The sequence below is a fragment of the Agelaius tricolor genome, unplaced genomic scaffold (assembly GCF_023055355.1).
Source record: "Agelaius tricolor isolate 1412-34295 unplaced genomic scaffold, bAgeTri1.0.p SCAF_16, whole genome shotgun sequence".
NCBI classification, from domain to species: Eukaryota; Metazoa; Chordata; class Aves; order Passeriformes; family Icteridae; genus Agelaius; species Agelaius tricolor.
This window is the reverse complement of record NW_027269276.1, coordinates 7,914,742-7,941,199: the sequence shown is the minus strand read 5'-3', so window position 1 is coordinate 7,941,199 and position 26,458 is coordinate 7,914,742. Positions and strand designations below refer to the sequence as shown.

The window sequence follows — 26,458 nt, the reverse complement described above, 5'->3', positions numbered from 1 at the left end:
CTGCTGCAGGTGGGCAGGAGCCCGGAGTACCCGGAGCTGCTGAGTACCTGAGCATCAGTAACTCTGCATCCTGAGGCTTGTACTGCAACAGGGGTGACAGCCAGGGAAAAAGCAGGGAGGCTAGGGACACATCCCATCCTTGCTTTGCTTCTCTGCTGCTGGTTGTACTGGCATGAATGCAATTCTCCAGGGAATCTTGGGACCTTGCTGAGGTATGGGGACCCACCACACCAAAATGCTTGTGAGCATCCTGAATGTGTCAGTAAGGAAGTGAGGCAGATCAAAAGACACTGAAATGCTTTTATTTTCATCTGAAATAAAAAAGAAGCACAACAGAGCTGCTTTTACAGAGCAATGCTTCTGCTTTTCTGAGTGGGGCATGAAAATCACTGGTGAGTGGAGCTCCCAGCTCTGGTAGCAGTGATGCTACTTAGTCTGTAGCCCAGCAAAGCCTCTGTTGGCCCTACCAGGAGTTTTCCTTCACCTCTCACCAGGGTTCCTCCTGTTTCCCTCTAGTTCTGGGTTTCTGTATGCACAGGGAGGTGTTGGGGAGGGTGCACACCCCCCTCTGCAAGGTGCTCAAGGCTGAGAGCTGGGTACATCCCTCTTGGCACACGTGTGGAGCCAAGTTCTCCATGCTGAAACTGCTGCCTATTGACTCTGCCCTGCAACAGGCAGGGCAACTGGGAGTCTTTAAAATCTTTATTAAGATGTGGAGGTGTGGGTGCCTTGCTCTGCCAGTTGCCTTAGTCTAGAGGCAGAAAAGGTCACGGACTTTGTGGCACTGTGAGCAGTGATGCTGTTCCTGATGTGAGCAGTGCCTGAGGTCTGCCTTCCTTCCAGAGTGCCCACAGAGCTGCTGTCCACAGGAACCCCAAGGTGGGCACAGCCAGAGGATCAGGAGGAGCCACAAGCCCCTGGCTGGGAGTGGGCACCCAGAGGTGAGAAGGGAGCACAGATTCAGGGCTGTTCTCTCTCCTAATAAAAAGCTTTTGCTTTTTATGCATCCACCACTGGATGGTCAGAGAAATGTGCCTGGGGGGGGCACATTTTCCCAGGCCATGGTGATTTTTAAGGGGTTGAAAGATCTCAGTCTTTGATTTCTAATGCTAACCTGGCTTCATTGAACTGTTTTGTTAAGCTCTTCAAATTGTGTGTTTCCATTGTAATAACATGTTTGGTTTAAAATAAAAAGACCTTTTTAAGATGATAGCAAAAATGTTTCACTCTGTGTCTTTGCTCCTGGTTTCAGCTGCTGCAGCTGGATTAGCAATGGATGCAGGAGGCTTGGGGAGCCCCTGAATTCCTGCCAGGGTGTTCATCAGAGCACTGGCAGCTCAGCCACCCTGGTAACTTGTGCTGTTAGCTGTTGTCAGGATCAAATCCTTACCCCAGCAAAAGAGGGGCAATTGCTATTACCATCAGGCAGTCAGAGGCAGAGCTGCTCAGACCCTGAGCTGGGAGTGAACCTCGCATTCTGCCCCATTTTGGGGACACAGCTGGCACCTGTCACCCTGTGCCTGTCCCCAGGTAGGGACAGTCTAGTGTGGAACTCCAGCCCTTGTCTCCAGGCTTTCCAGTGTGTCTCATGGTGCTGCAGCCGAGACTTGCTCACATTCTGACCTCTCCCCAATCTCTTGCACTCTCCTCAGGTCATTCTCATAACCAGATTTACTGCTGGTTATACTGGGGGGACTGGAAGGAGCCAAAACCCAGCCCCGTGAGACAAACCCAAAGTGTGGACAGATGTTTGTCCTGCCCTGTAAGGCAGTGTGTGTGGAGGGGTGGGGAAGAAGATGCTGTGATGAGAGAGCAGCTTGGAGCAGTGGTTGCATTCAGGAAGAATGATGAAGAAACCTCTCCTTGCAGCCCTGCAGTTTGAGGGCCCAGATGCTCCAGATGCTTCCTACCCATGCCAGAAAGCAGCCATGCTGCAGGGTCAGGAGAGCTCCCAGGATGTCCCAGGCACACACCCAGGCACCTTGGGCAATCAGAGGTGGCTCAGCCTGCATCCCTTCCTCCCTCCCTGGTCCCACGGGCTGACCCTGCAGGGACACTCCCAGCCAAGCACTGCAATCCATCAGCTCCTCCAGAGCAGGGTCACCAAGCTGGAAGTCACTGGTGAAAAGTCACTTCCATGTATTTAAAATGGCTTTTCCTTTTTTTTGAGAAGAGCAAATTCCTATTAAAACATAGATAAATAAAGGGAAGAAAAAGACTCAGCAGAGACCAAGTGGTCTTCAGTAGCTGGTGGCTGCTGGTGTTGAGCATCTCCAAAACAACCTGATAACAAATATATCCTCTCAGCAGCAAACCTGCTTTGGCAGATCCCACATCAAATAAAATATGTAGATTTTTCATGAGAAGGTTTATTTTTTTTTTTTTGGCTCGTTGCTCTATAAAACACATTTACTCAGTCACATACAAAATACATTTATCCAGTTTCTTTAAAACAAACAAAATAACCTCTCCTCTCCATCTGGCCCTTCTCTCTGCTCCTTTCTAGCCTGGTCTGCTTCCCTATTCCTCGCAATATGGAACATGACAGGGTATTTTCAATGCTATTTTTGTCCGTTGTGTCATAGCTTATATTTAAAATAGCATTTAAATCTGCCAAGTAGTGCGGTGTTTTAAACTGCTGTCAGACTGAATTTCTCCTCCTACATACCACAGATTTCAGCTACGACTTAAAGACAGCTGAGGGAAGCTTTTGAGGAAGGGGGGAGGTGGAGGTGGTTGGGGACCAGATTGTCTGCAGGTGTGAGGACAGTCAAAGGATATTAATAGGGTAAAGGGATGCTGGAGAGGGGACACAGACCCAAAGAAAACCAGGGAAGGTGCATGGCAATGAAATTGCCTTCCCAAAGGAAGATCTTGCTTGGGACAAAAGGATGTGATGGTTGGACCAGGAGGCTGCACCCAGCAGCTGTGGAAACAGGAGGGCTCTGTTCTAAGGGTGAAAAGAGAGACCCCCATAAATGCTCTGCATTTGGAGTTCACCTTTCAGTCCTAAAAATAGGATCAATTGAGCTTTTAGTAAGGGCAGCCCTAAGGCAGGGGAGGAGGTTGTGCTGCCTTGCTTGCATCGGGGTTTATTCCCCCTTTCTTCATAATTCAATTTTTTGGGACTTGGCTGACATCTGAAAAGCCCTGAGGTGAAGTAGTACAATCATTGTCCATGATCATGGGAAAGGGCCCATTCCCCCTCTTTATGCTTTTGGGGATCTAAAAGTCAGCTGGTCCCTTCCTTCCCCACCACGAATAAACACTGCAGCCATCCCCAGCAGAGCTGGCTTGGTTGCAATCACTCTAGAATCACCAGCCTAACCTTCCCCAGGCAAATCCTGAGCCAGCTCAAACATTCACACCCTCTCTGAAATCATCTCCCTCTGAAGGAGATGCTCCAGGTATGGATCTTCTCTCCCATCTGAGCCCAAACCACCTTTGTTTCACACGTTCACACGTTCTGTGTGTTCACCCCTTTACTTTAGGTGCTGTTGTGTTCCCTTGATTCCCTGTTGTCCCTTTCACATTTCCCCCTCTATCCATGGGCACATCCCAGCAGCGAGGTACCTGGCACCTCTATCCATGGCACCTCCCACCCTCATTGCTGTGCTCTGCACCTTCCCCAGGGCCCATGGGGCCCATGCCAGCTCCTGATGGCTGCTTGATGCTCCCAGATGTCTGGAGGGATGGGTATTTCATAAGGTGTCCCCAGCCTGCAGGTGACCCTAGTTTCCAGAGAAGGTTTGGGTTTCTCTCCTGCAGCTGTCCAAGGCTCATTTCTTGCTCCATCTCTGTTGGTGTCTCACCCTCTCCTGGGACACGTGTGCCTGCCATTGAAATCTCCTACCCATCTTCTTCTGTCAACACCACCTAAGAAAGGGACAGATTGAAAATTTAGCAGTGTGTCCTCTGTGTCAATAACTCCCCCTCATCATCTCCTGGGTGGCACAGAGATCTGCTCCGCCATCTTCTCCCTGCTCCACACTCAGACTTCCTCTCCACCCTCTTCCCTTCACCTTCCCCTTCTGCCTGGAGTTTTCCACTGTTCACCCTTGCTCCCAGAGGGAGAGGTGACCCTTCCCAAAACGCCTTGGGTGTCACAACCCCTGACACATCCCTGTGCCGGCCCCAAAACCACCTCTGTCACCGGTGTGCCAGGATGGCAGAGGCATCTCTGTCACACCCCTCAGCTTTCTGGGCTAACATCAGGATCCTTTGGGATCACCTCCTGCCTCCAGTTCGGTCCCATTCTCGAGCTCAGTTCAGAACAGGATGAGGCACCGTGAGCGGGGGTGCCTGCTTGGGTTGGGTTATTCATTCCCCCAAAAGGCAGGGCTGGGGAAGGGGTACGGCTGGCTCCACGATTACACCGCGGCGCGTTAATCAGCCGCATTAAAATTCCGAGACAGCTCCTGCCAAAGTGGCTGCGCGCCGTGCAAGGTGGCTGGGAAACGCCGGGAGCCGTGACAGGCAGGCGAAGGCAGACAAAGAGCTCGCTCCGTCACTCGGGGTCTGCTCCGGGAGGAGAAAACCAGCACACGCACACACCCCGCTCCCCATCATCACACAGCCCGGCCCCTCGGATGCCGCCAGAAAGCCCCAGGCGAGCGGCGTGCAATGGCCAGCGAGCCTGCCCGGGCTCCAGCCCCATCCCTGGGGATGGCTGGGCTGGATGACCATCCCGGCTGACCCCAGGAGATGGGTGGGACCCGCCAAGGGGGATGGGATGTCCCGGTGGAGGGCACCCCCGGCTGTTCATCCCCCTGCACCCCGTCCCTGCATGTGTGTCCGCACAGGGTGCGAGCCCCCGGGGCGAGACCCCCGGGCCGTGTCCCCCTCCGGAGCCGCTGCCAGCTGTAGTAATGCGTTTTGCCACAGGGTGCCACTATGGCAAAGCTGTAAGGCCGCCGAGCCCTCGGCCCCGTTGTGTAAGGAGGATACCTGGCGTTCCTCGCGCTACTCGTGGTTTCCTTCTTCCCCTCCGTTCCCATCTCCCCTTATCCACCCCGCAAGAAAACTGCGGCAAGAGCTCCCCAAATATTCATCCGAAGGGGACAGTGCTGCCGGGTGACCCTGGCACGGCAGGGCAGGGGAGGGGATGCTGCAACTGCCCTGAGGTGTCCTGAGGGTGACACAGTGGACACTGACATGTCATGATGGCATTGCTCTGTCTCCACCAGACCTGGCAGGGAGGAGAGCTTTTGGAGGCTTTGTGGGACCTTATGCCGTGGCAGTGAGTGAGGGGGATGCTGTGTAACACAGATGTCCAGGAACAATACTCCAACCGTGCTCCTGTCCTTCATTTGGGGTGCTGGGCTCTGGGGATGCAGCTCCCTGACAAAGGGGGTCTGGCTTCATTGCTAGGGAGCAAGCTAAGGGCCTGGCAAGGCTACAGCCACTCATCTCCTCCAGCTTTTCTCCAAGGATGGATCTGCCCAGCCCTGTCCTCCTGCAGCTGGGCCTGTGAAATGCCTGAGAGAAAGGGGATTCTACAACTGGGGCATCCTGTCCCATCCCATCCCATCCCATCCCATCCCATCCCATCCCATCCCATCCCATCCCATCCCATCCCGCTGTAGGAGTGAGCAGGCTGGGTCCCACACCCTGAGTTTCTCTTTCCCTGGCACACTCCAATCCCTTCCCTGGCTCTCCCCAGAGTAGAGGATGTGCCACGGGGCAGCTCAGACCTGCATCCAGAGCAGCACCCTGAGAGCCCCACTCTGCAGCCATGCAAGGGGAATGGTGCTGCTCACCTGGGGAATGCAGCTGATGAGAGCTAGGCAGGATCAGGCCACGAACCTGAGAATTTTTAGGGTGAAAAGTGTTCTGCAAATGGCAGGCAGTGGGATCCTGCATGCTGCATCCGCCACGGGCAGAGAGAGAAAGAAGATTCTGTTCTTCCCTCGCTAATAAAGTCTGGCTGAAATGACACAGTATAATCAGTGTTTACCTGGGAGTTTACATATGGTTTGTTGTAATTATAGTTTCAATTCCTGCTTTTGCTTTTTTTTTAAATTTTTTTTTCCTAACATCTATTTTTCAATCAGTAAAAGTAAATACTATTTTCAGCCCAATGTAATTCTTCCACTCCCATGGCCACAAACACAGCGAGGAGAGCGATTCCATTTGCGCGCTGTGCAATTGAGCAGAGAGAGGAGCCCGGCGGCTGCGGAGCATCAGCGGAGCCACCGCCGAGCAGGGACCTGGGGACATGGGGACGAGCCTCCCCTCCCCACCACGAGTCCCCCAGGGCCTCCACCCCACCTGGCAGGACCACCTTTGCTGGCAAAAATCAGCACCAGGCCCAGACGTTGCTTCTCATCACGTCGGCATCGTTAAAACCCCAAAGCTGCCTGGTCGGAGGCAGTGGGGAAGGGATAAGAGCCATTAGGTGAAGCATCATTTATTTCAGGGCTGGCAAAGCTTTGTTCCAGCTTGGGGATTGAGTTGGCACTGAAAGCACTGCGATCCCCAAGATTTAATTTCCCCCCCCCAATTTTTATGTGTGTGATTTATAACAAATCAAGGATGCCGGTGTCAGGTCCCCTTCTTCACCCAACTATTGTCACACACACACACATGCTGATTAAAACCACCCGGCCCCCTCCTTGTCCATCCATCAGCTGCTCTGGGGACAAACTTAGACATCCCACTCCTAGCCCACACCTCCATCCCTGCATGTTCTGACACCCTGCCTTTACACCAATATCGGATATTAATTTGGTGTGCACATACCCACCTTTAAATATATATAAATATGCCTATTTATTTATACCATGCACCTAAGTCCCTGTAAAAACAATTGGGAGCTTTGTCTAAAGGAGGGATTGGGCATTATTGGGATGCAGAACAAGCACGTTGCCCTAGAGACACACGGAGCGTTCCTGCCTCGGCCACTCCAGTTGAATGTTTGCCGTTTCAGGCACGGTTTGAACTCGGTGCCAAGGCGGGCAGCTGGGCAATGCTGTCAGGAAGGGACCCTTCTCCTGCCCAGAGGGTCTCAGCCCCTCAAGGGAATGCAGCAGAGACCAGAAGCCTTGCCTGAACCCCATCGTCATCGTCCTCATTTTGGGATTAAAAAATAGGCGATGAGGATGTGTCTCCCAGAGCTCTGTCTTTGGCCTCCGCTCTCCTACATGCCCTGCTCCCCACCAGGGGAATTACTGCAGTTTTTACCACCTTGAGAAAGAGCTTTTTTCACCCTGGATGCACATATTACCCCCGTGAATATCCCTGGGATCAAAGGGGAACGTTGCAGAGAGGGTTTTGGGAGGGGGCCCTTGTCCCCAAGGCCCAGCAGGGCAGGCAGGGGCTGGGGCTGATGGGGGCAGAGAACCCCACAGCAGCCAGGGCTCCCTGGACCTTCGGACTGAGGCTCCACCAAAAAATTCCCGTCCCAAATCATGGGCGGCTGTGCCCAATTTTAATTCAAGAGGTGCTGAGTTTGTGTTTTCCAAAATAGGAGGAAGAAGGGAGAATATTCTCTGGGTCAAGAAAAGCATCCCTCTCCCGCCACTGCCTGACACTAAAAAGAAAATTAAAACCCAAGCAGTTTTTTTAAAAATACAATAAAATAAAATTGTTTTATTTCTCACACAAAAAAAAAAAAAAAGCTCTTCTCACCAATCCCAAACATGAATATATTTTCTTAGTATATTTCTTGAAAGTCTACCACAGTCAACCTTTTCCCCCCCAAATTAAGAATGAGCTGGTTTAAACTCTCACCCAAAATATTTATTGCAAGGAACAAAGATATTGGAATCGTCTCCAGTGTTGGATTTCAATTCTTCCTTTCAGGCTTTTATCTTTTCAATCCAAATTTCAGTGACAATAATCCGATTTTGATTGACATTAAAATTATTTATTGTCACATTGTAGCTGTTTAATAAATTGTGCCTGCTTTATTTTTTGGCTTATAAATACTGTATCTTTACTACCTTGGTACTTAATTCAAGGGAAGAAACCACTTCTGAAAGCAGGCAGCAATAGTCTTAGCTCAGGCAAGATATAAAAATGCCTTTTTACACACATGAACCTGAGGAAAGAGCTGATTCCACCTTTTTACTAATTTATATATTTTAAGTTTCTCTGGTTTATACTATTTTACTTTATTTTCCAATGGTAAAATATGCCTCTGTGAGCTACGTGTAAAACGAAGATTATTTTAATCTCCTTTCAGATACAGAATAATTATTTGTCAGGAACATTTAAAAAAATCAGGAAAACAATTCATTACACTTTCATGATCTAGATTTGAGAGATTTTTCACCATTCTGGGAGTGAGTTCATAAAAAAAAAAAAAAGGCAAAAAAACAAAGCCAGGCGACATCCATTTCAGAGTGCCATTTAAATCTGGGTCGCGTTGCAAATGATTTTCTTTTTTTTTTTTTTTTTAATTTCCACAAATTACTGAAAGTTAAAAGAACCATCAGCCCATTTTACTATTAAAAAAAAAAAAGAGAGAGAGAGAGAAAGAGAGAGAAAATTAAAAAATAACATGGAAAAATGTATCCCTTGTAGAATAAACCTAAAGTGGCTCCTTTGCAGAAATATTTCCCTGAATGAAAAATTTCAAGCCTGTGTCCCATATTTTTTTTTAGCAGGGGGGTGCTGCCTTTTTGAGCTGGATGCCAGGGGGGTGCTGAGGTGTGCTGGAGGATGCCAGTGCCCCAGGGATGTTCTAGGGACACAGCATCTCATTCTCCTGCCTGCAGCGGGCAGAGAGGCTGTTTGCCCACTGCCTGAACGCCCTGGAAGCCTGTCTGGGGGCAGCCTGCCAGCAGATAAAGGAGGGATCTGAGGGATATGCCAGGGGACAGTGGGTTTGCTCCCCGTGCCTGTGACTCTGAGAGTCAGGGTGGAGGGACCAGGACCCCAGCTGGGCTCGTGGGAGCAAGGGAGAGATGCAGGGCAAGGCAGGGAGCAAGGATGCGCTGCAGGGGCTCTCTGGGTCTGTGCATTGGGAAGTGGGGCTCTCCTGTGCCCCACTTCCCAAAGCACAGACCCAGTTCCACGCACCAAAACTATCCCAAAGCCCAAATCTACACCTTAAAATTACATGGGATTGGTTCCATTCCATTACTGATGCTCCTATTTCAGGGCAGTGTTAGGGTCCTGCGGAGAGACCCCAGGGAGAGGCGAGGCCTTTCCCATAGGGACACGGGGTGGCCTTGGGGACACAGACACTAACCCCGTGCCAGAAGGACAGTGGGGCTGCCCTGGGTCTCCCTGCTGATCTTCTGTGCTGCCTCTCCCAGTGCCAGGCGGCCGCAATGGCTCTGGCAGCCACATTTGTTTACGGGCTGAATGTGTATTAAAATGGTTCATTATTTTCCTGACTGGCAGGTTTCCAGGGTCTGTGCTAGTTAATAATTGCTGCCAATTAAACCTTCGCAAAATATGCATTGCAGGGACGGGGATGGGGGGAAACAACACGCGAGGATTTCTCCCGAGCCCACGGATGGCTAGTGCTGCTGCAGAGGAGCCCCATGGTGGCTTGGGGACGCAGTGTTGTATCGCTGCTCGCTGTGGGAACCTTCCAGGGATGGGGCAGCTGAGCCCCCCGAGATGGGGATCCTTGCAGAGCTCTCGCTGAAAAGGGATTTGTCTCTTTATGGGGCAAAAATTTGCAGCTGGTGGAGGGAACGGTGTTGGATCCACTCCAGTGGCCCCCTTGACCTCGCAGGAACCAGCCTGCCCATCCCAAGCGCTGACCTGCCCACTCACCCTGTGCATGGGTGCTCCCAGGGTGGGCAGCCAGGGCTTGGGACATTGCCCCAACCCCGGGCATCCCGCTGCAGCTTCCAGAAGGTTTCTTTTCAAAGGACAGCTCCCTCTTTTCCTGTCTTTCCACTTGTTCCCTTCCGCTGCTGGAACACCCTCTGTCTCTGCAGGCCAGCAGAGCATCGCCTCTGAATTCCACCCCAATCCCAGCTCCAGGCACAGCCTGGAAATAAAGCTTTCCTCAGGGTGAAACACAAGCAAACCCCCATGTTCCAAAACCCACCTGGGGCTGGGTCTGCCCAGCTCCTTCCACCTGTGACCTCGAGTGTCTTTTACAAGCCATAAAGACGTGAGCACGTTTCCCGACCACCGATTGAAAAGCAGCCAAAGAACAGGAATAAAGAATCATTATTTAGTGAACGCTCGCCCCACTCTTTGAAGCTGGGAAGCTCGGCAGAAAGGCTGGGTGTTCAGGCAGGCTGTGGCTCTGGGAAGGCTGGGGGGAATGTTTCTCAGATGCTAAAATCGCTCGGAGAGATGCGGGAGCGGGACTGCGTTCGTGGGAAGGACGGCTGACGGGGAACCGCTGCCTTTCAGAAAGGCAAATAATCGCAGCCTAGGTTAGCTCTTCTGTCGAGAGAATAATTGTGCTTCTAAAGGCTCTGATATGATGAGCAGCACTGCTTTGAAATAGAAATAAATACATAAATAAATCAGAGATCTTGGACTGATTAAGGCAATTGCTTCCCTTGCTTTTGCAACCCCTTTGGGTCCTGGTTCCCAGAGCCAATTACATATTTAAAAAGTTTCTCTCTGGAAAAAAAAAAAAAAAAAAGAGGACTTGCAACTCTAAAATAAAGTTTCTTTGTGGTTGCCTAATGAACAGCAACGGCCAGGACAGTTTACAGTTATTAATTGGTTTTAAATTGCTCCAGCTCTGTCTTGAACCATCTTTTTGAGCTGGCCACAATATATCTGTGCCCTCCTGACTGCCCCACATGGGGTCAGGGCATGCTGGGCACCGCTGGTCTGGGCCCCTTTGTGTGGGTAAGCAGCCAGCTCATCTCCCCGTGGCCTCTCCTCCTCCTCCACCCCATGCTCAGTCCTAAAAAAGCCCCCCAGGATCTGCTGAGCTCCCACTGCCTCACACAGGGTGAAGCCAATGGGGAGGCAAGCCAGGGAGATGCTGAGGGTGCTCAGCCATTACTTTTCCAAATGAATTCACAATTTCTCCAGCTCTCTGCTGTCTCCTGTGTGACTACGAGGGAGATTTGCTTTGCCACCCACTCCCCATTTTATCCCCCACCTTGGCACACTGCAAACCCCTCCTTGCCACCCAAACCTCAGCTTATTTCTAGGCTCCACATGGCCACGACATGTGGGAGCTCGGCAGCCGGCACGAGCCCAGGGACTGCCTAAGCTTCTCTTGGCACACCACACCTCACACCACCGAGCACCTCCAGGCACCGAGCAGGCAGAGAAAAGGCTCTATTCTTCACCCAAAAAACTCCCAGGGGGGTTAATTCCGCAAACAGCTTCCTTGCCATAAGGATAGGTGAAATAAATCTGTCTCCCAGCCCAGGGAAGTGCAGAAACGTCACCCCTAAAGGGAGGATGGGCTGGAGCCATGGGCCTCCTTGAATGTCTTCTCCCTGTAAACATGCATTATTGATAGCAGAAATTATGCTGGATTGGTTTTGGGATGTAAGGAAACGCTGGAGAATATTGATATTTTCCCGAGTTGCTTCCAAACCTATTCTTGGGCTTGAACGTGTTGCGTGTGTCATCTCCAATGAACGGTTTTGAGCTTTAATTCAAAAAATAGCACGATGTTTATAATACTATATAAGGTTTTCTCCTGGCTGTACGCACGGGATTATATATGTGTCGGTGTGTGGGTGCGGATGTGTGTGCAGGGATGTAATGAGACAAACAACTCAATCTGGAGCCGGTGGGGAGGAGGAGCTGCACACGCAGCCCTGAGCAGCGGCTGGTTCCCTTTGGTACCAACTCGGTTTCTTCCCCAGCAGCCGTCAGAGTTGTCTGAACAAACACGTTATCACCGGGACCGATCCGTAGATAAACAGGCAGCGATGTTGTAGGTGCAGGAATACACCTGGGGGTGCGTGGGGAGGTTTGTTCTCCAGCTGTTGAATGCTGAAGATGGGCTGGTGCATGACAAGATGCCAGACGCTTTTCAGCACATCAAATCCACATCTCAGCACTTTGCAGGGTGTGGAGAGGAAACAGTAATTAAACGACAGGACTTACACCACTTCCTCGCTGCATCCCTCTCAGCCCTGTGCACGTGTGTGCCGGCGGCCCCGCTATTCCAGGTGCAGCCTCGCCCCTTCTTGAACGCGGTTCTGATGGGGTTTTTTATAACAGATGAATTATTCCGCAGAAAAAGTGTTTCCCCCGTTCCGGGATTTTCCTGCTAACACCTTATTGGTCATTTCTGTTGTTCCCTGCCCAGCTCTACTGGTTTTATAAAATGCTTTGGAATAATACTGGGAATAGCAGTGTGTGGGAAGGAGAAAGGTTTTTATCTGCATGGGGTCTTCCATCTCCAGCTCTGTTTCTATGGATATCTGAGTGGAGTTTATATTTATCTCTCCCGTTTGAGCCGTGTGTGCAACTTTGGAGGAGAAGGAGGAGGCCAAAAGCAGAACCGCCCTGCTGCTTGCTCTGCTGAACCCTGACTCCTTTTGGTCAGTGGTGAGAGCATCACCCAGGTGGTCAAAATCAGCCAAAATGCCACTATAAGGCGTGGGGAATCTGCAGAAATACTTGAGCTAGAGCTTAACACAGCAGCAGGCACTGTGTCCAGCAGGGAAGTGGCCCCTCTGCCACCCCCAGACAGCAGTCAGGGATGGCAGGGCAGGAGCATCACTCCTGCTCCCCAGTCGCTCGTCCCCAATCCCTCATGCAGCTGCCCTGTAAATGGCCAAATTTCCTGGGAGCAAGGGATTTTCCATCTGTCACAGTGTCCTTTGCTGTCAGGAGGGAAGTCGGCACAGCCCTGGTGCCGGGGGGAGCGTGCCGGGTGCCGGAGCAGGTAGGAGTGGGAAGGCGAGCACATGACTCGGCCTGGCCCCGGCGCACCAGCTCCCAGAGCATTACCATGATGGCTCCATCATTAATTGATCAATCACTGGATGACAGTTAATTAAGTAGAAAATAAAGCTGCTCTGCCCAGCCTGGCATTAGTAGGCAGCGGCATTAAGATTTCTGGAGTACAAGGGGGAAATTAAAAAACAAAGGCACAGCTGGAGGAATAACCCCATCGCCGGTGGCTGGGGGTGGCAGCCTGGCACGATGTTCCCTGGGTCAGGATATGCAGGCAGCCCCTGCACAGCAGCAATGGCCAGTTCGTGGCTTCTCCCCTTCCCAAGAAACTGGATTTCACCTGCTACCCTCCGGGCATAACCCCCATTATCCATGTGCTCCTTTCTCCACAGCTCTGGTGCTGCTGCCCAGGCACTGGCCAGTGGCCACCAGACCCTTGCCAGCATACAGATCTGAAAGGGGCTTTTCCTCTCAATCCTGTTTTCTCATCTCTCAGTCCTGCCTTGTGAGCTAACCCACAGACAGGGTGGGGAAAGAGAAAGCCAGATAGAAAGCATCCTCCTGCCCCCCGTCTTATGCGCCCGGGATTGTCTTGATATGAAAAATTATGGTTTTTGTTAAAAACTATTACTAATGAGGCGTCTTTCCTGCCCTTAATTGTTGCCAAGGCGATGACCCCAGCCAGCCATCTTTAATTAACTTAGACTAGATCTCCTGAAATGAGTTCCTCGGGTAAATTGCTCACCACAGCTTTCAGGCACGGAGCTGTGTTTGCCAAGGCCACCCGCTCCGGCACGCTGCCACAGCCACCGGCAGAGGTGATGGCACGGCCTGGCGTCCCCACCTCTGCCTCCCCTCGCCACCGTTTGGCAATCCCAAGGCAAATCGGTAGAAATTCTGAATAATATGGGGACGAGGATGGAGTGACTGATGCCTGACCACAGGGAATGAGATGAATGTGGGCTTCTCCATAAAATGGGAATTCACCCTGGCTGCTGGCTTCTCCCATTGCAGGGGCTGTGGGACCGGCCGCACGGTGGCTGGCACCTCTCCAAGTGAAAATCACATTTCCTGCCTGACAGATAACGTCGGTCAAGAGAATGCCAAGGACGATTCCTGAAAATGCCATAATTGTTTTAATCTGATGGCGGATAAAAGATAATGATGCTAACAATATTTAAACGTAATTATAGTTTCCTGCGGCTGTTGGGCTCTCTGAATCCTCTCCACTCAAGTGGCTTTGTTTACGAGCGGCTCCAATAAGGCAGGGCCCACTTTCCTCCTCTTCACACCTGCACCTCAATCAAGGCAGAGGGTGGACACATGCCAGGGGGCTGGATCTCCTCAGGGACCAGCACTGGCCAACCCTGCAACCCCTCTGGGTTCTCCTGTTTTGAGCCCACCATCATCCGTCCTCTATCTCCTGGGATGTGATGCCTGTCTTGGAAAAGGGATTGGGATATTTGAATGGTGGCAACCACCAAAAGAGAGGGATCTGTGTGGGGAGCTTTAGGGACAGGTGGTAGAAGTAAATCCACCCCATCAGGGTGGGGCAGGCATATGGTGGCTTGTTTCTACCAGTCACCTGTGTAAGGGCTGTGGCCCCCTATAGCCCCCAGATCCCATCCCAAATTCCTCTCCAAGATGAACTCCCCAGCATCGACATAAAACAACAAAGCAGGACAAAGGGAATTTCTAGGAACGGTTTGCTGATGACAAACAAACAAAAAGCACCAAAGGTGGATGTCTGAGGGCTTGCAATCTGCAGGAGAAGAGAATGGAAGGAGAAGAAAATGGTATGAACCCCTACACTGAAGAACCTCCTGCACTGGATACTGTTACCATCCTCTCACAGAAAATCTCCCAGTCCTATGGGGGCCTGGATGCCCTGGTTGCAAAACAGCTTGATCGAGTGCACAGAAACAGGCAGTGAGAAAAGATGGGATTGAGGGGAGGCTTTTAGAAGAAGTTAAATATGAAATGGCTATTTCAGTAGCTGTAGTTTAGCCTCCTGTGTGAATCGGTCTTTGTAAATAGGAATGGAGGATAGCCAACTTCCCCAAAAGGGCTCTACGGGGGGTCCGGAAAACCACAACGTCCTGAGTTTAATGGGGAAAACAGATAGAAATGGTAACAAAGAATGGGGAGAAACAGCAATAAACCTGATTGTTTGGTAAATAAGGCTGAGCCTGTTGCCGAGAAGGGAAGTTTGAAAAGCAGCTGGGGAATGAATAACCGGTTAAAAGTTAGGAGACAAAGTGGCATAACAAACCCGAGGGGTTCCCAGCTCAGAGCAGCCAGTGCCGGAGCCCCCGCAGCAGACAGGAGTGAGAGCCTTCAGAAGTGCCAGGGAGGAGGGAGGAAGTAGCAACGGGACAATATCCACTGCTGCTCCAACGTAAGACCTGGCACTGTGTAGAGGGCTATGGAAAGGAACTCATCGTGCTAATGAACTTGGCCTTCAAGTGGAGGAGGAATTCAGTGTTGAGCACAGAGAAAATAAATCCATCACCTACACGGCAAGGAAACAGCCACATCCGTGGAGGAAGAGCACTCCAAGACATGGGTGTTGAAAGGATTAGCCTGGGCACTGGCAAGAGCCATGTCAGAAATGACTCAGGATAGACCAGAGAAGATGGCAGGATAGGTGGGGAACAGGCTCACCCTGTGCCATGTGGTCACTGCCTCATTGAGGGCATCCTACAGGGGCTGGAGGGGCAGCAGGGCAGGGCGAGGAGGCATCTTGGAGTTGTGCAATAGCTGCAGTCTGAGGAGGAATTAAATAGAGTCCAGCCTGCAGAAAGAGGGGCTCGGATGCTGCGGCTGGATGCCTGGCACAAGAAGCTGGTTTGGCAGCCACTTGGGGTGCTGCAGCCACCAAAAGTTTGGAGGGGTTGGAAAAGTGATTAGGGAGAGCAGAGAGGTGCCTGGCTGCTGGACAGGCAATGAACGAGCTGGGACTGAGGGCTCTGCAGAAAGTAGGGCAAGAGCAGGCAAGAAAGTGACCCCCTCCCTGTCACTGTCCTGTGCCCTTGCCTGGCCTGGGACACCTCTGGGGAGGGAGGCAGTCGTCTCCAGAGGTGACATTGGTTTGGGAGTGGCCCGGGGTCCTCCACTTGTCCCTGCAGCATCTCTACCCTCCAGAGCCAGGCATGAACCTCGGTAGGGAACCTCTTTCCTATAGCACCAGGAAGGATCTCCTTCCTCCCAAAACGCACCTCCAGGTTTCCCAGCGTCTCGCCCCCACCCCGCCGGGACGGATTGTCACCAGTTTCCCCGTTCTCCGTGGAAATCCACTCGAGACACACAGGGACAGCTCTTTACACCACACACATCACAACGATGAGTGCCCACCCTTTTTGCCCCTGCAAGGACCTAGACGCCGGTGGCGGGGGTGGGTCCCGGGCGAGTCCGGCCCCTGCTCTCTGCCGGTCCCGCAGCCCACGGCCGCAGCCATGAACCCGTGGCCGTGGCCACGCGTGGCCGGCGCGGCGCGTCTCCACGGGCTCGGCGCAGCCCCGATGGGGCGCGTTGACATCTGTAACCAAACTCCGGCTCCGGCAAAGGCAGGGCTGCCCGGCCAGGCGGAAAATTAACACTGACATTGAGTTTAATTAAACAAAACAACCAGGCTGCGAGCTGGAGCGGGGACGTGGCAGCAGCTGGAGGAGCCGGGCTGGGCGCGGTTCGGGACCCACACCCGCCGCCGCCCCGCCGGGACGAGCCGACATCGGCCTCTCGGAGCCCGGCATGGCTCGGGAAACCGAAGCTGGATGGGCGGCCCGGCTTCCCCGCCGAGGCTGTCGGCCAGGGCCGGGAAACAGCGTTTTCCTCCCCCGTTTTGCCCATCTCTTTACAAAAAGACGCGCGGGGCGCAGCACGACGGCGGAGGCCCACGCGTGTCCCTGCCCCGGCGGGGAGCAGGACGGGTGCCCGGCGGTCTGAGGTGCGGAGCGGAGGCGAGGGACGCTCCAAGGAGCGGATTTCGTTGAGTGGGATTTGGGGAGATGCTGACCGACTGACGGCCACCCCATCAGCGGCTGCGGCCCCGCGCCTGTCCCCGGCCCTAAACACAAACGGTGGGAAACGGTGTGATCCGGGCAGGGAGACCCCAGCAGAGCCTTTCCCGGCCAGCTGCTCCCCGGCGGGCACCAGCCGCACCAGTATCACCAGTGGCACTGGCGCGAGCCCTGCCTGGCCAGCGGAGCTCCGGGCAGAGCCGGCAGAGGCGAAGCCGTGCCCGGAGGGGCCGTGGTTTTACGCCGCTCGGCTCCGAGATCGGTCGTACGGGGCAGAGCCGTCCTGCCCGTTGCCCTCTGCCCGCTGCCCGCCGCCGACCGCCGCTCGCACCGCAAATTCCGCCGCGGAAGAGCTGAAAATAGCGCGCAGCCCAGCGCAAGGCGAGAATGGGGCGGCCTCCTCCGGCCCCCGACAGCCGCAGCGCTGGTGTCCGGTGTTTGGGGCTGTTTCTGTCTGAACCCCCCCACAGCTCTCTGCCCCACTCCGGGAGTTCCCTCCAGCACCAAACACCTTGGTGTCCTATCCAGCCCTCTGCGTTCGGGTCCTGGAAGCTGAGGACTGATCCCTTTGCCGTCGGCCTCCTCCTCCCGGCTCCCATCCCGTAGCTTTGGGGCTTTTAGTCTGGTTATTTTATTTTGTTTTATTTTATTTTATTTCACTTTTTTTTTTTTTTCTGGGGGGAGGGAGGGCGTGTGAAATGTCGGCTTTGAAGGATATTTGTAATAACATAACCAGCAAAATGAATGTCATATTTTTGCTCCAATGAATTGGATTTCCTGAAATATTGTCTCCGTAATGATGCCTTTAGGCTCCTCTGGATTAGATAACTCTCCAACCACATCAAGAAGGCTAATTATCCCAAAGCCACTTTCCCGGCGTTTCCACATCTATTTCACACACCTATGTGTCTCTATATTCAGGGACACGGTGCTCTCACGGCCCAGCCGGGGCTGCCGCTCCACAGGGCCGCTCACGGGAGGGGACGGGCCCGCCGCGCCCGCCGCCCGCCGCGTCCCCGCGCCCGCGGGAGCCCCGTCGAGCGAGCAGCCGTGACGACACCAAGCCCGACCGCCCCGCCAGCCAATCCGCGGGCCCCGAGCGCACCCGTCAGCCCGCGCTGACCAATGAGGGGCGAGCGGCGCGCCCCGGCGGGATCCCCTCGACGGCTCGAGGCTCCCGGGGGGCGCTCCGGGACCCCCCGGCCGCGCTGGGGCCGCATCTCCCGGCGCGGGGAGCGGGGACACCGCGGGGCCGTGGGCGCCGGGGCAGCGCCGGGGACCGGGGCTGTCCCGTGGGGTTGGGTCACGCTGTCACAAGGGCGGCTGTGGGAGGGGGCGAGAGCCTCGCAGAGGGGTGGAGGCGCCAGAAGCAGAGCCCCAAACAAAGGACGGGCGGCTGTCCCGGTCCCAGCGAAACCGCAGCGCTCCGGGGGTGCGGGCGAGGCCACCCCTGCACACTTGCGGGCGGAGCCGAGGCTGCCCACGCGTGGGTGCCCCCGCCGCCTCCCACCGCCCTGCCCCGCCCGGCGCGGCTCTGTGTCCCGGCTCTTTGCTTGGGCCGGGGAGTCTGTACTTCGGGATTATTCAGCTCCTGCAAGTTTTTTGTTAGGCGGCCCTGAAAGGCCTCAAAGGCTGGGAACACCATTCTAATTACGGGGAAGCACAGCTTATTTAGAAGATAAAAAGAGACTTGTAGTCTCATAACAGCTTCTTATATCCGTCAAATAAGGATCTCTAATGACGGGGTGAGAGCCAGTGAATGCCTAAAACAAACTAAAAAAAAGGAGTGAAAATAAAGCAGCCAGGGGCTTAAGATATATTAAATTACCCTGATTAGGAATTTAGGCCGTGGCTCGAGTCTGCTGGAGAGGCTGGCGAGGGGGGGGGACGGAAAGTGCTGCTATTCATTTCTGGGGAGAGGGGTCAGTAGGTCGGAGGAGTTCACAGGGCCTGGCTCTATTCTTATGCTAACAGAGAATACAAGCGCTGGCCTGGAAAATAGAAATGAATTTGCAATAATCCGAGCCCCTCTGTTTGCAAGGCGAGCGGCTCTATAGCTAATTGCAGCCCGGCCTCCCCCGCCTCGCTGCGGACAGTTGTAACGATGCATGGGAGATTAGAGCCCGAGGGGCTTGGGGGGGGTGGATTTAAGCCGTCTTCCCCCCTCCCTTCCCTCTGCCCGACGGTGAAATATTCCGGGGCAGGCGCTGGTGTTTGGGCTGGCTCTGCTCGGAGGGAGCGGGGCCAGGCAACTTCTTGAACTTCCCCGAAGCCGCGCAGGGGAGCGGCCGACGGGCAGAGCTCTGTGCCGGGGGGTGGGGAGGGGGGGTCGGCTCTGCGCGGCCCCGGGGCCGGCGGGGGCGGGAGAGGGGGAAGGCAGCGTAGGTCCCGGAGACGGGGGGACCCCCATTGAGCTGCCGGTGACAAGCAGTAAATCGGGGAAGAATAGCGCATGGAAACGCGCCGTCGGGGCCGCTGGCCGGCCCTACAGCTGCCGGCCCGTCTCGCCGCCGTGAGAGCCACGGTCTCCTCGGTGGCATTCCCGGCTCCCGCCCCATGCACCGACGCCTCCCGCCCCGCACCCGAGGAGTCCCTCCCCGCAACACAGGGGTCCCACCCGCACCCCGCGGGGTTCCGCCGCCCCCCGCCCCGGGCCCGTCCCGTCGGCTGCTGGGCGGACTCGGCGGCCCCGGGCTGTTTCAGGACCCTGGACAGGGGCGGGGCCGCCGTCGGGGCGCGGCGCCGCTGGGTCCCCTCGCACCCTCCGGCCACGTCCCGACGGGCCGAGGGAGGAGTGGTCCTCCCTGGTCCGGCCCGGTCTGGAGCTCTCGCCTCCTTTTCCCCGCGTTACCGGGCTGGGATCACCCGCCGCAGCGGCCGGCAAGCCTCGGGGCTGTACCGTGGGGACGGGCCGCGGTTTGGCACCGGTCGAAGCCCACCCCAACACAAACACACCCGCCACTGCGCGGGAATCGTGGGTGGGGGACGCCAGTGCAGCCGAGGGGCTGATTTGATGACTATCGAGCTGCTCGGTCAGCCTCCGCCGCCCTCGTCGGCATGCGGGCTGCTCCCGGGGCTGGGGACGCCGTGGACTCCCCGCCGTTCCCCGACGGTGAAACGGGGTGCCACAGACGCGGGGTCGCCCTGCCCGGTCCTAGCGACAAAGAGCCGGCCCTGCAGCCAGAAATAGAGCCCTCTTTCGTTAACCGCGCTCCCCTCCTCCTCCCCTCCCGTGGCTGCCCCAAAGCCGGAGCCAGAGATGCCCCGGGTGAGGGCTGTGCCTGGGGTGGGCGGCATGAGATGGTGACAGCCCCGCACCGAGACCAGGACCGGCTCCGCAGAGCCGGGCCGGACCCTGAGCCCCACACAGCCCGGGCAGCAATCCTGCCGAGCGCTGCCAACTTTGCCCTGCAGCTCAGGGCTGTCCCTGCCGTCCTGATCCTGGAGGAATCGGGCACAGGGGGATGGAGAGCGGGTTCGGGGGCTGCTGCGGGCCGGGGCCGGGGTTGCCGGGGCCGCCCCAGCGGCCGCAGGTCTCAAGGTCTCCATAAATCACTTTTCCAGACTCTTGGAATTCTCTTACTCGAGTCTGAAATTAAAAGGATGATTTCCGTAAGTGGCACACGCCGGACAGAGTCATCCCCGCTCGGCATTGTCCGTGCTACGGGGCTTCTCCCAGAACCTTCGCCTAACACTTTTGTCGTTTTAAAAGGCAGAAGATCCGAATTTTATCCGGGGTCCTCTTCTGAAAGGCTGCTAAAGCTTAAGAAAATTATATTTCAGGTTTATTTGAAAAAAAAAAACCAAAAACCCAATCCCCAAACTTAAAAAACCCCACTACATACAAAACAAACCATATACATAATAATAATAAAAATAATTATTATAATAAAAATACTACTAATAATACCAAAACATCGGCGTTTCTAATTTCCAATTGTATACTTAGTCGATGAGAAAAGAGTCGGCATTATTTGTAATTATAATCTATTAACTGAGTTTGACAGGAATTTTCAGCAAAAAAATATTCATTACGGGGCTGCTCTGTGAATTTTCGCTCTCCCGAGGACATACGGGCAAAGGATATACTCGGGGTATTAAAAATTGTGTTAGAAAACAAAATCGCCGGCGCTTCTATCTCCTCTGTGATGGGACACGGAGATGAGCCAGGGCGATTTAATTTCTCAACGCCTGCTGGAGTTGGGGTTCTCCCCTCCCCAAAACACTGCCCGGTCCAGCCCCACGTCCTCTCCCCGCCTTGTCATTCCCGGCCAGAAATAAACCACCGGGGCGGAGAAAAGCTGGCTTATTTGCTAGAATAAAAATCGGGCTTATTTACAAGATTTTTTTTCTTTTTTAATATCGTGTTTATTTGGAGGAATGAAAAGTGTGTTCCTTTGCAAAAATAAAAATCGGGTGTACTTGCGGGACCAAAAAGCCGCTTTCTTTGCAGAGGGAGGAGCCGCTGCTCTGGGAGGTATGGGACGGGGGGCTGTGCCGTGTCTCGGGGGCACAGAAAAGGGGGTGCCTTCCCTGCCGAGTGGACCCTAAATGGGGCTGGGGTTCATTTCCCAGCGGGTCCCCCCGGGGGCCCGCACCCAGCCCCGCAGCCGCGGCGCCAGGGCATTTCCTCGCTCTCTGCCCGCAGATGTGCCGGGAATTTGAGGGGGAAAGAGCGAGCCACGAAGGTGCCCGGGCAGTGCCCTCCTTTTCCCGCTGAGCTTGAATTGCCACTCGGATGCGTTTTCCTCGCTCCGCGGCCCGTCGCACGCTGCTCGCCTGCCCTCCTCGCAAGGACGGCAGAGCTGTTCCCCCTTCAACGAAAACCCGGAGCGGTGACGGCGGGGCCCTCTGCGGTGCCAGCCTCGCCGCAGGACGGCGGGCACGGAGGGGAAGCGCGGCCGGGAGGGATCCCGCATCTCATCCCTTTCCCCGCACCCCCCTGGCCGTGGGCGCGGAAGGGTGCCCGGGCTGTGTGCGAACACCCTGCGCCGTGGGGCACACACGGGACACGCACATGCACCCCTCGGTGTGACACACCCACCCGAGCGGGGACACGCGTGCGGCGCGGGGATGGCACACGCGTGTGCGGGCACGCACGGGGCGGCACTCGCGGGGGTCGCGGTCACAGCCGTGTCCACAGACGGACGCAGCCCCCAGGTTCGCAGCCGCCGTTCGCAAACGCGCTCCCGCAGGGCGCACCCCGGCCGCTGCCCAGCTCCGGCAGCCGTGGGGATCCCCTGGCCCGCGTACCCATTCCCCTGCACCTTCCCTCCCCAAATCCGTCGGCTTTGTCACTCCCTTTCCCCACTCCACCCAACCCACTCAATTAAGGGCGGTGGCGGGAGCGGGGCTGCAAGAGGCGGCGGCTGAGGGCTCCCCGCCCGCTTCCTTCCCTGCACAAGGTGAAAGAACACGAAAAAAGGTGAAAACACAGAAAGAGCCCCAAAAAGAGCCGCTTCCCGAGGTTTGGCTTTATTTATCCCTGCGTATCCTTGTGCCTTACAGCCCCGGGCAGGCTGGACGAGCCGGTGCCCGGCGGGACAGCCCCGGTGTTGGCTCGGCGGGCTGGGGGGTGCCAGGGGGTGCTGGGGTCCCAGTGCCCGCGGCGGGGGGCGCGGGGAGCCGCAGGTGCTGCTGGCGGGAGAGACCCGCAATGGCTGTTTGGGTGTTGCATTAAAGCACGCTGCAGTGCGCACACTGCGGCCCCTCCCCCCACAATCTGCCTGTATGCTAATGACATGCAAAGAGACTCATTTGCATGTTTATCTCTGTCAATGGGCAAGCGTGGCGGGCGCGGTAATACGTTTCCCACCGTGGCGTGGAGGCCTCCCCCCCCCGCGCCCCTCACCGCCCCGCCGGGCCGGGGAGGGTCGGGCAGGGCTCTGCTCCGGCCCCACCGCCCAGTCCTGGCACCAAGGCAGGTACTGCCACAAAATGGCTGCTGCCGGGGGGGCCTGCAGCCTCCCGAGCACCCACCTCTGCCCCCCAGCAGTCCCCGGCCCCTCCGCGCCCCCACCCCGCAAACCCACCTCCGGATTTTGTGCTTAAGCAGCCAATCGGGGGCGCGGTACCCTTCCCCCCTCCGTCCCTCCTTTCTCCCTTCATCCTTCCTTTCTCCCTCCATCCCTCCTTTTCCATCCTCCATTCCTCCTTCTTCCCCTCCATCCCTCATTTTCCACCCTGCATTCCTCCTTCTCCCACTCTATATTCTTCCTTCTCTCGCCTCCATCCATTTCTTTATCCCACCTCTATCCCTCCTTTTACACCCATCATCCCTCCTTTTCTATCCTTCATTCCTCCTTTTTCACCGTCCATTTCTTTTCCACCCTTTATCCCTCCTTCTCCCCCTCCATCCTTCCATCTTTCCTTCTCCCCTTCCTTCCCTCCATCCTCTCCTTCAACTCTCCATTCCTTTTTCACCTCCATCCCTCCTTTCCCCCCCACTTTGTCCCGCTTTCCCCAAACCCAGACCCCAATCTTCACTGTTTCCACGCACGGGGATATTTTTAATTTCCCATCAACGGGGGGAAAATCTTTTCCATCCTTCCAAGGGGTTCCGACTCTCGCCCGGGTGCTGAGCCCCCGGCAATTTGTGACCTCTGTGGGTCGGCCGGCACCGTGAGAAGTCCGCGGTGGGTGCAGAGCCGCGGGTGGGTGCCCCGAGGGTCTCGCCCCTGGTTCCTCTGCTGAGGGGGGCGAGAGGTGTCCCCAGGCACGGGTGGGGAAAGCAGCCGTGCGTACATTCACGCGTGCGGGCCCACGGAAAGGACGGACACTGGAGGCACTGGTGCGAGTGTGGGTTTTTGAAATAGCCACCAAAAAAAAAAAAAAAGAAAGAAAAACAGCGCGGCCTCTCCCACGGCGCCGGGGTGCGCCCACGCCGCTATTTTCAAAGACGCACGTGAGAGAGAAGGGATGTTTTGCCGAGCGGGGAGCGCTCTGTCCCCGCTCTCCGAGCGAGGATGCGGCCACCCCAGCGCACCCTCGGCGGGGACGCGGCACAGCGCGACCTTCCCACACCCCGCGGGGCGCTGGGACCGGGGGCGACTCCCGGCTGCACTGCAATACAGCCTTATATGCGCTCCATTCCGTACATAAATAAAGAGCACGTATGTCCTTATGTTCCGCTATCATTTATGGCGCCGTATTATACCACACGGTGCTGCGTGACGCGATGCGACGTGACAGCGCTCGGCCCTGGGCACGGCACGGCCCCGCCGGTGTCCCCGGGCCCGCCCCGAGGCGCCGGGGACGGGCGCTGCGCTGGCCTCGACGACGGCTTTCGGGGGATGCCCTCCTGTCTCCCCCACCCGTTATCCCTCCTCCTCCCTGTCCCTTCTCAGCCTCTTATCCCCTCCTTTCTTTTCTCGCTCTCCCAAACCTTGCTCACTTCCCCGGTGAAGGTGTGTTCGCTCCTTCCATCCGCTAACTCTATTTTAGCCCTGGCAGGTGGAGGGGCGTGTGTGTTTATCCTCCCCTCCTTCACCCGAAATTGTCTTAGAAAAAAATTAAACCAGCCGAAAACCTAAATCTGCCCGAGGCCCCCAGACTCGCCCCGTCCCGACCAATTTATCCCAGCACTACCCAACCGCAGGTAGGGGAAGGGGTTTATTTGTGGGCTCAGGCAGCACCTCCCTCGGTCGCGCTGTGGCCTCCCCTGCCCCCTATCCTCACACCTGCGCGGAGGGAGGTGTGACCCAGCTGGGATGGTGCCGCTGACCCTCGGCGAGGGCTTTGCCCCGAAGCCCCGTCCCGGAGGCCAGCGGGTCCGGGGGTGTCGGTGCTGGGGAGCCCGGGGGGTGCCGGCCCTCAAAGGCCCCCCAGCCCCGCGTTCCGCTCCCCGGGTGGGTGTTCCCCTCTCGAGGGGGGCGGAGAGAGGCAGGCCGGGGCAGAGGCAGGTTTGGGAAGGCCACCTCCCCTGGCTTTCCGACTGCCCCCGCCAGGCAGTGTCCCCGCCGCACCCCGGCCGGGGGTGGGTCCGCACGCCCGGGGGAGGTCGGCTCGGGGCTCCTCATCAGCGTGCCCCAGGCAGGGCTGGTTTTGCCAGGAGTATGTGGGAACCCTCTACAGAGAGACGCCCTCCCATCTCTCCCCGAAACCTGCTGTGTCATCACGCCCCGAAGCAGAGGCAGCCCCCCAAAAGCGAACGGGGGGGTGTGTTCCCTTACCTGAGCGCTAGCCCGGGGGAGCCACGCGGAGCGGGGGTTCTGTGTTCGGCTCGTGTTCTCCTGCCGTGTCCCGCAGCAGAAACTTCCTCCGGCCGGGGCCGGGGTCGGTGCGGGGGAGCCGGGCTGGGCCGGGGGGACCCCGCGGCCGGGGAGAGCCGCACACCCCGGGCCGTGTTTATATGTAGAAAGAAGGGTAATTTGAGTGCTTATACCAAGAACCGGGGTTGTTAAGTTTGCAGGCAGACAGCTAAACGGTGCCAAGTGCGGGCAGGGAGGGGGGTGCGGGGGGGAGGCTGGGGGTGTGTAAGAAATAAAGAGCAATTGTCAGAAGCGAACAAAAGGCGGAGGATGGAAAGGAGCTGGGAATCCCAGGGCAGAGCCCCTCGGCGTGGACTTGAACTTGGGCTTTGACACCGTCTGCCAGGCGGAGAGCGGCTTCGGGCCGGGCGAGGCGGGCTGCGGGGGGAGTGACAACAGCCCCGGCAACGCAGAGAGGGGGCATTACCCCCTCCAAACACCCACCTTGGGCGCGGCGGGGGGGCACTCTGCTTCAGAATGCGACTGATCCGGGGAATAACCCAGACGGGCTGAGACCCGACGGGCTCAGCGCACCTCCCGGTGCAGAGCGGGGCGGCGGCGGGGGGACCCCGTCGGGGCTGGCCGGGGCCAGACGGTCGGGGGGGCCGCCCGGTTCTCACAGTCTGCGCCCGAGCCTGGATTCTCTGCACGTCCCGGCCGGTCCCCCCTTTGCTACTATTCAGCACTTAATTGAACATTAATGGCAGCTGGGGATGAGGTCATTGGAGCCGGCTTTTCTCACACATTTTTCATGCAAATCCGCTAAACTCTAAACAAATTTGAATAAAACCCCCTTTGTGCAGGCCCTCCATGGTGTTTTTCCACGGGCCGCTCCGCCTGTCTCCGCACACTTCATCCGGGGAGGGGGGAGCGGCGGGGAGATGAGGGGGTGTGGGGGGGGTCTCTGCTCGGGCCTGGAGCTGCAGGCAAACCCAAAGAGGCTGCATCCTCTGCGAGGCTCTCAAGCCCAGATCGCCCCCAGGATGCCTACTGCACCAGCAGGGCCCTGCATTGTGCCCATCTCCACTTGCAGCCCCCCTACAGCACCAGTTCCCCCGGTAATATCCATTAGCAACAGCAGTTCCCCCTGAAACACCTCCATAGCACCAGTCTGCCCCCAGTAGCATCAGTTCTCCTCCAACTCACGCTAATCCCCCACAGCAATACCACCCCCCCAAGCACCATCAGCCCCCCAGCAACCCAAATTCCTCCCCGTACCACCGGTGTCCCCACCCAGCACCCCTCGCTGCACTTGGCAATCATTGCCTCTCTGTAAGGTGGTTTTTGGGTGCTCAGGGCTGCGCAGGGTAAGATCCCACAGCCCCCCCCGGCCCCCCTGCTCCGCAGCCCCCGCGCAGCCCCCATTAGCATCCCCGCGCCCGGCCCCCTGCC

The 26,458-nt window shown here is 56.2% G+C and overlaps 1 long non-coding RNA gene across 1 annotated transcript; it reads right to left on the bottom strand.

Annotated features, from left to right (window-relative positions):
* Window positions 1–286: 286 nt before the first annotated feature.
* LOC139596793 (uncharacterized) lies at window positions 287–25,673 on the bottom strand. Its single transcript, XR_011681463.1, has 2 exons — window positions 24,989–25,673; window positions 287–3,876 (listed from the first exon to the last, which is right to left on the bottom strand). It is a non-coding gene; the product is annotated as an uncharacterized lncRNA (long non-coding RNA).
* Between the last annotated feature and the right edge of the window lie 785 nt (window positions 25,674–26,458).